Here is an 11,535-nt window from a genome sequence, read left to right on the forward strand (position 1 = left end):
TATGCTGCATTTAGGTCTGCCAACACATAGGCTCTAGAGCAGATAAACCATTAGCAAAGCCCCCAGCCTGGTGGCCAAATGCAGCCTCATGAGTGACAGCAGATGAGATGATTCAAATGTGACCTGTACAGTTTACAAATTCTGACAACTCTTACTCTAGACAGCAGCTAAAGCCCAAGAGTGCCTAAAGGAACTTTGTGCAATAAGAACTTTTTTAGATGCAAAACTTAATATATGGTTTCCTTGTTCATCAAAAATTAATTATAAAATATTCATTTTCTGTAAGGGTGTGACTCAGGAGTCTGTCCAGATGTCCTGGTTCTGGCCAGGACAAGGTTAATTTTTTTCAGTTGCCAGGAGGGGGCACGGCTGGGACACTGAGATTATTCTATACCACCTCATGGAATTGCTGGGGGCTGAAGGAAAGGGATTTCCTTCCAGGGAAAAGGGGCTCCTGCCAGTCAAGAAGAAGTGGCAGTTGGAGCAGTCTGGTCTTGGTTTATTGTCAGGGCCTTTATGTGTAAATTGTTTTCCTTTCTTATACCTTTTGTATTAGTATTGTGCTGTTACTGTTCATTTTCTTATCTCATTGCTCTTTCCAGTAAATCACCCTTACCTCAACCCATGATCTTTGCCTTTTGCGCCTCCATTTGGAGTGGGGTGGGACGGGAAGCAGTTGCCTGGCTTTATTGTGAGACTAAATTGGAAAATACCATTTCTAAACCATGACACCAGGTTGAACTGTCTTCTCTGAATGTCCAAGGGGAGACTGAAATCCTGGCTTTGGCCAGAAATCACCCAATTTCTGATGTGTCACCTTCCCAATAGATCAAACCCTTTCATTATCAACATCTCTTCTGGTTCCCAGTCTCTCTTCTGTCTCATTTCTCTCTCCACCTTACATTTTGACTTTTAAAAAATTATTCCTAATTAATAAGTAGGGCTTTTTAACTATTGCAAGTTTAGCCTATTTTAATGATTTTTTTCTGAGTTTAGTCATGCTTTGTGTCATCAACTTCCACACATGGCCCTTCAAATGGCAGACAGGAAAAAACATCCCCAGACTTTATAAAATTATATGTAAGTACCTTAACAGTACTTAACCTCTTTTTATACAAATTGCTTTTTACATTAATTTCCAGTATTTATAGACATCCATAATTTTATTTGCATTAGGGTTAAAGAGAAAAGAGATTCTGAAAATTATGCAAATTGAGGGGTACTTCAGATCTGGAAAATATAACCTGATTTTGAACTCCAGAGAAGCACAACAGAGCCACTACATCTGGTTTCAGGTAAGCACATACCTGAAGAGCAAAGTGATTTTGGTAGTTGCCTGAGACCTTTTTTTTAGAGCCTAATGCAGTCAGGCACCCAACTATTGTTGCATTTCCAAAGAAATGAAGTTCCTGTATCCCGTAGTCATCTTTCATAATTCTAACCTATTTTGGGCATACCTTTTATCTAGTCATAGGAAATATATACTCTCCAAATATGAAAGGAAATAATTCCTTTATTATTTATTAGAAAGAAATATTTAACTATTTAAATGCTTAAACTGAAAAAGAGCCAATCTAAGCCAAAGCCAGCCTATCATTTAGACCCTTGTATGGGGAAAACCATTTCAAGTTATTTATATTTTATATTTCTCTACTCAGCAGGTTTTGAGGGCTGAATGTTTTGGTGATTTACATGCAATAAACCTGGGCTCTTTTCCAGGCTCTCCCAAAGGCGATTTTAGTGACCTTCGGCAAGTTAATGGCAAATAAATAATGGGATTGAACCTAATTTCCTTTACAAAGGAAAGCACTGTGGCTAGAAGTATAAATGTTTATATACTCATCTGAGATATTGCAGTAAAAGAGTCCTGTGAACCACAAACCAGCATTATTTATTGGAGTGGCTAAGATTGAATGATGAAAATGCTAACACTATCTACTCAATCTGCATGCTTGTTAGTGTATCATAAACACAACACTTCCCATCAAATGCACTCTTCCTGATGTGAATCAAACGTTTTTATTACAGTGCTCTGCACTATTCATCAGTCTGACTCCCTGGCCTTAACTGCCAAATACAAAATGCTTGCTGATTTTCAGGAATGTCACCACACAGCCATGTGGTTTTGGTTAGAGTAATGGGCTATCAGCAAAACACATACAAAAAATAATTACAAACACTTAAAGCTGAATTCTGAATGTTTGCACCAGCAATACAATTCAGGTACCTGCTTCTGCAATCAGTGGGCATGGCCTAGTTCTATACACAGTTTTTTTTTCATTCATAGTTAGAAATGGACCAAAATGCTCATAGAGAATCCCTATGTGACACTGCTAGTTTCACTCTCAGACGTGGGATGATCTGTTGCACTTTCAGATTTTATCCTCCCCTGTACACGACACCTGTGTTTTCTTGTTTTCTCTGTTTAACATGCTGAACACTTGGGGTAGGCAATCCATGCCAATACAGGAAGCAATATACATTATTGCTAACAATGTATATGTCAACAAGAAATTGCATTCTAAATCTTGGATTCTTGGATCTGTAAACCCTATTGAAGACAATCAGTCCAGATGGCAAATATTTTTTGTATTAAAGCTCAAGATAGGCAGTTTGCAAGTTTTAGAACAGAGACCAAGACTCCTTGACAATCTGGAAAAAAACCCCATTCTCTTGAAGGATTGTATCAGAAAACAAAACTCTTTAGTTCATTGGCTTGGTTACTGTCACTTTTGGTTAATTAATCCCTGTGTCAGTGCCACACTCTCTTAAGGGGTTATGTCCAGTGCGGAACACCAAGTGTTGAACAATCAGTGTTCTTCACCTTGTGAAAAATCTCAAAAAGTGTGTTATGTGTGGGAGGTGCAAAAAGTCAAGGTTTGAAATACAGAAGCAGCTGTAAATATTACACTTTCCTAGGTGTTTTGTGATGATAGGAAACCTGATATACTGTGAGATTGTTGTCTAAAAGGTTACAGTATTGTAGAAGGTCTATTTATGTTTATTGCAAACACATTTAATTGGGTACACAGAAAAAAATTGGAGATGTTGAACAAATGTGAGAATTGTTGTGCATTTTGTGCTCTAATTGAAGAAAAATTGTACCGATGAGATCATTGCATTGTTTTTGAAGGAATTTCTCTTTTGTATGAAATTATGATTCTTGTGATGACAGAGACATTTGATTCTCCTTTGGAACTAACCTTGTGTAAAATGAGAAGGATAATCTTTTGCTCTTGGTAGAAAGCAAGACCTCGATAAGACATAAATAATTTTAGAATTTCCCAGTGACTGTGAGCAAATTACTGATGCTCCCTGAGGCTGTTTTACTCGACTAGTAGAAAAATACTAAGTTTTCTATCTCTACTCTTGCAAAGTTCATCTGTTGAAAAAGCTTTTTATTATTATTGTTGCAGTAAAAAGGGATTGTATCCGCTGTTGGAGGGTGTGCTGCAACAAGGAGGGAAGTAAGCAAAGGAATGTCTAGAAAAAAATGGATAAGGTTTCATTTAGATGCTTTCAATCCCATGTTTTCACATTTCCTTATATTTCTTCCCCAACTTGAGCCACAAGTATGTACAAAAATTCCTTGGTGAAGGATTTTATTTAATAATTCAGGGACACAGAGAAGAGACATTGTACCCCACAAGCTGTTTGGCTCCAAAGCTGACCTATAACCACACTGCTGGCACCGACACTGCTGCTAACAAAAGGAAATGCCACAGAAGCTTTGGGGTTTTTAAAAGAGCCAGTTCTGGAGAAAAGACAAAACCATCTAAATATTTCAGTTAAACTTAATCATACTTTTTTTTTTTCTGTTTAACAGCTCCACCTTGAGATTTTCACATTTTAATGGTCAGCTTTTAAAACTTGGGATATAACTATCCTTTAACTCATGTGTGCTGAAATGTCCTTTATTCCCCATTAAGAAGTCTGGGTAATACTGGTAGAGAAACATAGATGAACACAATCAAAAATCTGTATTTATATTTTTGTTCCAGTTCTTTCCTTTAGTAATTTTTAGGTGGTCTCTCTATGTATGGCTCTATGATTCATTCTTGTTTGAAAAACACCCAGAATTTCAAACTTGATTTGACTTGGTCTCTCTCTATGTTTTTTGGTTTTTTTTTTGACAATATAGTTTAAAGGAATAAGTCTGGAAATACTGACATTACTTTTGTTTCAGTTTGGTACTATGCAAGAAACAATTCTCAGTAAGAGGACTTCCAGTCTGAGAAATGGGCTTTATAACATCTGTTTTGTACAGCAGGCTATGTGGGTTAACTAATGAACTCTGAAAAAATTATTACTGAGTTTTTGAATAAAAGTTCTATCTGTACAATAACTGCAGAAATGTTAGAAAACTGCAGTTTTAAATCCCAGACTGAGGATTGACAAAAAACCCAAAACCTAAAAGAAGACCAACTTAGCATTTCAAACATCCTCGGAAATGTGAGGGCACAGAATGACCTGGAGGATGCCTGATTTTTAGAGGAAAACTGGTGATTAATTTGTATAGCATCAAAGTATCTCTTGGTAGGTATGAAAACTGGTATTTCCATATAAGTTTGGGGAAAAGTAAAAATAATTCAGTTCCTCTAAAGTGACAAAGGAATAAAATCAAGGACACCCATAGCAATACTTTAGTTGTTTTTATTCTTACAGTGGTGCAAACAGAAACTGTTGAGCCATTTGCAGTCTGTGCTCATGTGTGTCATTTCCCAAGAGAACAGACACCTGAAGGGTTTGATTTTAAAACACCATTTAGATGAGAATTATCTGTTGGTTTAAGGTTGTAGCTTTTGGTCTTAGTTTTCTCCTTAGGGGAAACAGAACATTGGTGACCAGTGAAAAAGCTCTGTTCTTCCTTGCAGAGAAGAGCTGCTCTGCCTATGCTGTGGGGTCAATAGCTTGACTGTGTTTGTTTTATTATATATATTTTTATTTAATCACTGCACTAGTTTTTTATCTTTTATTGGTTCTTTTCCAGACAGTGCTTTGGAGCTGCTTATTAGCTCTATCCCTGTAATCCTAGATTTTTGCTGCTAAACTGTTAAATGGAAATTTAGCTTTAAGACTTGTGGGAATGTATGTTGGCTATGACTGTGTTATCTGTGCAGCTGGCTATATGATTCTTTATCCTAGTGGGGAATTGTGAGTTGAGCAAGGTGGATTAGGGGAGCTGTTGGACAGCAAGTGTTGCTCACAGCATGCAAAGTGAGCATTTTATTTTAAATGCAGTTCTGATGGCAACTGGGTGCATCTGATGGCAGCACAACACACAGCAAAGGCAGCATACAGCAGACACTGGGTATCTGCCTGGTGGATGTGATGAGCTCATCTGTGGATTTCTTAATTTACTGTTAATTTTTCTATCTCTCAATTGAGATTCTGCCATAAACATTCTTTATTCGCTTTACATTTTAGTTCAGATTGCAAGTGAAAATAATCCCACTACCTTTTAATGTAATGAAAAAGGAACTAATTGTTAAAAATTATAGTGACACACTGAATAGATGAATTCCACTGGGAAAAAGGAAGAAGTATTCCCTCAGGGTCTTTGTCATGGGAAGCCTTTAAAAGGAAAAAAGGAAAATGCATGTAAGAAAAAAGTAGATCTGAGTGATTTTGCAGGTGGCTTTGCCAAGTGCTAATGGGAGACTATGGCAGGAATCTTTTCAAAGGACATGGAGAAGCAAATCTGTGCTTCTTGTGGTGTTAGTCTTCATACTGTGGTGCTGATTAGCCAGGGTCACTTGAGTAGGACGGCCAGGAATAGTTCTCTTCTTGGACATGAGGGTCCATCTTCACCAGAGCTCTGTAACTCTGCATGAATTTGAGTCCTCTTTGGCTCGGTGCTAAAGAGAAATGTGTTGGCACCAAACCCACCACCACAACTCAGTGGGGCAGGAAGTGTTGCTGCTGTTGAGAACTTTGAAGTGAACGAGTGAGGAAGAGCCAGAGCTACCAGTCAACATACAGAATTCAGGTAGCATTGTTACCATTGGCTGTGTTTGAGCTGGTCTTTGATGTAGTTGAGCATTTTCAGCTCCAAGAGTTAAGTTGGTTAAGCAATACATATTTTTTATTTATGCTTTTTTTGTCTCTCCCAATATAAAGGCAACTGTTGAAAGGTAGATACCTAGAAAACCTAAGATCTCCTGCTAAGGAGGTTTAAGTTGTGCAGTAATGCACGTGACTATAGGAACTGCTGAGAAAGCTGAATACTACCAGTGTGATATGGGCTGGTGCAGGACAAATCTCTCTTGTCTGAATTCTGTGTTATTGTGGGTACACGGCCATTGATACCTGAGTTAGGTGCTTTAAAACTGGCTCAGGTGTGTCAGTGGTATTGCAGTTTCTGCAAAGTTTTGGTCTAGCCTGGAAGTGAATAGAAAAGGGATCTTGTATGGTACAGAAGTGCTGGTTCCAAAGCTGCAAATGTTCTTCTTTCCTCTTCGTGTTACCTCTGATATTACTGGTTTAATATGGAGAAAGGGTTTTATTGTAAAGCACCCTAGGACACTCTTAAGCTAAGGTGTTTCCAGTGGGATATTACTTGCATTAGATATTGGAGAATATCCTTGATGGAAGAGTAGTTTTTTGATACTTTATTCCTCATGATTCTCTTATTGCACCAAATCTGAGCATAAACATTCTGGGAGAAATGTACTGCAAATATTTGTATTTATTAATGCAAATCAAAATCACACAGCTAAATCCCCATGCACTGGACTAAATATTTACTCTTCTGTGTAGATTTTAAGTGTATTCAAGGACAGAAAAACCATTCTCCATGTTCATAAATAGTAAAAGATGCCATTCAAGAATTATGGACATTTTCTCATTATTGTGTGGGAGAGTTGGAAGCTACTATAAAATATAAGAGTGGGTTCTAAAATGTAAATATTGTGTGTCTTGAAATATTTTGCTGATCATGATATAATGCCTTTAATTGCTTGGCTATCAATTAGTTTAGCAAACCTCTAGAAAGCCCCTTATACACAATTCCACATATTAAAAACCATTCAGCTTCTTAGAACAACCCCTTCTAAAAGAATTAACTGTCTAGTGAGCTCAAATGTACAAAAATGTAGGATATCAAATGGACTTAAATAAAGTAAATGTACTTATTCTTCCTTGGCCCCATCCTAATACACAGTCCCAGCCAGTCACACTTTGCCTGAGGCTGCTCAGCTATTCCAGTTTAGACCGTAGGAAATTGCTTGGGAGAAGAACCCAATGACAGGCTTACATGGCTCGTAGATTGACTCTAGTTCTGGCTTCCAGAATGGTGCAGGAAGGCCCATACCTTTCATCATGTCCAAGTGTCTGTCCTTTATGAAATGGTGTGAGGAGAAGTCTCTGCACCAGCCCAGGGGCTGCAGCCTGAGCTGTGAGCACATCAGCAGGGCCAGCTTAGGCTCCCTGTGCCCCACAGGGCAGAGAGGGACCTGATCATCCACCAGGAGCTGGGACACCAGCTACCCCTACCCAGCAAGTCACCCCTGCACCCCAAAGGAGGGCTTCCCATATGGATAGAGCCTGTACAGCAATTTCTTTCCCTTTGGTGCTGTTTTGTGTGTGACAGTGGGAAAACCTCTTCAACTTTGCCCAGAGTGAGACTTTAATTCCCTCTGTCATAGCCTGTCCTGCCTGCTCTTGAGGGGCCAAATCAGTGCTATTGTGTTTAAAGATAAATGGCAGAGCTTTGCATACACCTGTGCTGGCAAATGTGTCTGCGGCAGCTTCAGAAAAAGTGACATAAGGACAAGTAATGACAGGACTGGAGTAGATTAAATGTGGAATACCTTGCTGAGCTGCAGCTCACCAAGACCAAAACCCTGCCTGTGATTTAGTAAGCCAGGAAAATAACTTATAGTTTAGACTTGTTTTTCTCTTCTTTTTGAGACCCAGGAAGGCTAATACTTTTATAATAACTGTTTATAGAATGTCTGACTTCATGATCCTGACCTAAGCACTAAACAGGAGACCACTACAGGAAATTTATGCCTCAAACCAGCATACTATCTCCAGCTATTATTGAATTGTAGCACTACAATATAGCTCCTAATAAAGCTTGTAACAGTGGTGAGTTCTTTGCAGCTCTTTCTCTTTAAAATCTCCCGATACACTTTTAAATCAATTTCTAACAGGGAAACATTTTTTTCCCAGGGCAGTAAATAAAACGTTAATGGAGAGAAGACTCCTGCCCCACTGTGCCCAAGCAATCCAAGAATTTCAATAGATCAGGGCTCCCTCTCTTCCCCTTTGAGGGAAAGGATGGCTGGGGATATACTCAGTGGTGGCCTTGTCTGGGCTAGATGACCCAGACTGGGAGTGCAAACAAATATTTATAACTCTCAGAAGTGCCCTTACACTCCATCCTGCCATGACTAGTAGAGCTCTATTTTGTGCCACTGGCTGAAGTTTTTTTTTCAGTAAAAACATAACAGAAAAGATTATATGATTAACAAGTATTTAATTTTATGGCTTTACATGGGATTTTTTTCCTTTAATAGCAAACTGGTAACTCGCTTAAATCAAACCAGTAGTGAGAAAACCTGGGAAGAGAAAGAAAATTCAGAATAATCTTCAATTTCTCTGTTTTGGTACTATCTTTTAAATAAGCAACAGTTTAATATCTGTATCTGTATGTCTTTATCTGAAGCAACAGATAAAAAGAAATAAGAACAAAAACCTCATATGGCATCTGTACATCTGCAGTAACATTGAGCTAGTTTGTTAATAATGAGAGTAGCTTGAAGGGTTTGGAGAGGTAAATTGTATTGCTAGGTAAGTGAAAAGTGATGGTTTCTTTTTTCATGACCTGACTTGCTCTGAATCAGGGAAAACCTCTGATCTGTTTTAACAAGATAGACTACAGATGTAATCTAAATAAGCTACATTTCTTATTTGTATAAGGTTCTCTCTCTGTAAGAAATTGAAGGGCCATATTTCTCCTGTATTATTATGTAGTAGTTGCTTACCAGGATCGTAATTTTTTCTAATGTTAAAGAAAAAAAATGAAGAAATTAAAGTTAGGCATGTTTATTAAAGGGAAGAGGTTGCTCAGTGTAGATTAAATTTTTAGGGGATTTTGATGTCAGCTTTTAAGAGTGTGCACAGATAATAATTCTGAACCTTACAGTTCAGTTAGGACTGATTGGTAGAGAGCATATTCTACCTCCAATGCAGTATCCTAAAAATTAAGTTGCTGCCAAACTTTGCAAACTCCCATTGCAAATCATGAAGCCGTTAAGCTTTCTCATAACTGATTTATTTTCCACATTTGAAAAATGCCCCTGTCTCAAAAAATGGATGAATTACTTTCCTAAAACTATTTTTTAAATGACGTTCAGAGGGAGAATTTAATCTCAAGTATTTAAAGTGTAGCATAATGAGAGCAACTGCAAGCTAGTTACATTGAGAAGTGCTTTCTTATATTAACTATGAGTATTTTTGTGGGCTCTATCTATATTGAAAATGACATAAATAAAAGAGTAAATGCCATTCTCTTTTTTCTTTTTTGTTACTTTTAAAATGCTCCTTCAAATAGGATTAATTTAAGTTGTTTCTATTTGAAAACTGGGCTATCATACTGGTGATTCAATGGATAAATGTCTGTTTAAAAAGATTAGTTTTACTCTGGGACTTCAGTGAAGACTCTGGGCCGTGGTGCTCTGCTGTAGTATAGTATATTTCACAGCTGTGGGCTTTGATGGAGAGCAGCCTGCCCTCTGCTCCACACAATGCCTCTCAGGGGAATGTTCCCTGTAGTACTTTAGATGACAACCACTTCCAGAAAGTGTAATGGATGACAAAAGAAACCACAAGATAGTTTGACCCATGCCAGTTTGAAGGCTTTAAAATTACTGACCTTACTCTAAACTTACAGTTGGTTTTTTATTTTTACTCCTCTATGTGGAAAATGGAATACAGGTGTGCTGTGATCAGTGGCAGAAAGGCTTGCAGCAGGCAGGATGCCCTGGAGATTCTGTGTAGGCAGTTTCTTGTACAAAGTGTCTTGGTGAAGACAGAAATGTAGATCACTGCCATGGAGCTGTTGCCACGTGAGAGATCATGTGCTGGAGAATTGGTTCTGGTTTTGGGTGGTTATAGTTTCCCTGTTACCATCTGGACAGCCAAGAGTGACAAGTGTGAAGTGATCCCCTGCACTTTTGTACATGAAGCTGGCTTTAAGCTTGCTGATCTGGGCCACGTTGTGCTGTCACAAGAGCACTCAATGAAAGCCAGCCTCTGCTGGGCCCTGGCCTGTGCTGCCACGGCTGTGCTGCCAGTGCCCCCTCAACAAGCAGCTCTGACAAACCTGCTGTGCGAAGTCTGTTCCAGACACAGAAACAACTGCAGTGCTCACATCTTCCGGCATTCCCTCAGTGCAGGAGATGTAGGCAGAATTATGTGAGATACATCTACCTTGCAGCAGTTCTGAGAGAATTTGCTGACCTAGAGGTAAAATATGCTTACCTGGTTTTGTATGAAAATACCATTGGAAAACTAGCATTTCACTCATGCATAAAATTGTTATTAAAAAAGTAGAGAAGCCAGACATTGTGATGTAGATAGATAGCTGCCCATCTCAACTGGATATATGAAATTTATTGTTTTCTGATTCTAAAGTGCCAACCTCAAGAGCCAAGGGCTATCAAGAAAACAGTATTAATGAAGTTTATCAGTTTCTGCAAAACTTTCCTGTAATACCCTCTACTGGCATTGTATAGCTTTTCATAGTTTGACAGTTGTAATTCATTTTGGGGCTGCACCACTCAGAATCAATGAGGTTATTCCAAATTTCTGCTGATAAAAACTTTATACCCACCTCATGCTGATACGTGCCTTTGTTGTATAGTGTGCAGAGAGGTAGATGTATATACACTTATTTAGTTTATTTATCTTTAAACTTACAGTGCATATAGCTTAAGATCTAGTATTTTAATACTTCAATACTCCTAAAATGTCCATAACTATAAAGGTAAATGGCCTATGAAATGATATACTTAGCATCTGTAAAGGAATAATGTGTTTAGAGACCCAATGAAATAAATCTGTCAACATAAGAACTACTTTGGAGAATAGGATTTCCATGAAGTTATTTTCTTCTACAGAATGTTAGGAAAGCTGATTCAGTTAGACAAAAAGAGATTAGAGAGACAAGTATATACACTATACACGCAGGAGACCCCCCTATATATATAGGTGGTAGCCAAATAAGCATTTCAATTACTTGAATTAAAAAAACACAGTGAAAAAAATTCATTTGGCCAAGGCAGCCAATATTTGGTGTAATCAAAATTACCAACAATGTTCACAGAGCAATGAAATAATTTGAGTTTACTGAGTGTCTAAATATGGAGGAAGTACAAATGTATCTTTGAAAGTGAAAAAAAAATTCCAAGTAAGTTTCCACAATTAAGTTCTTTCATTTTCTTTTGTGCTAGCTTTTATTGCTAAGTTCAAAGTTCTTTCAAAGCCTTTAAAATGCAGGAATTGGAGGGGAAAGTAACATGTTTATAC

The sequence above is a fragment of the Ammospiza nelsoni genome, chromosome 9 (genome assembly GCF_027579445.1).
Source record: "Ammospiza nelsoni isolate bAmmNel1 chromosome 9, bAmmNel1.pri, whole genome shotgun sequence".
In the NCBI taxonomy this organism is placed as follows: domain Eukaryota; kingdom Metazoa; phylum Chordata; class Aves; order Passeriformes; family Passerellidae; genus Ammospiza; species Ammospiza nelsoni.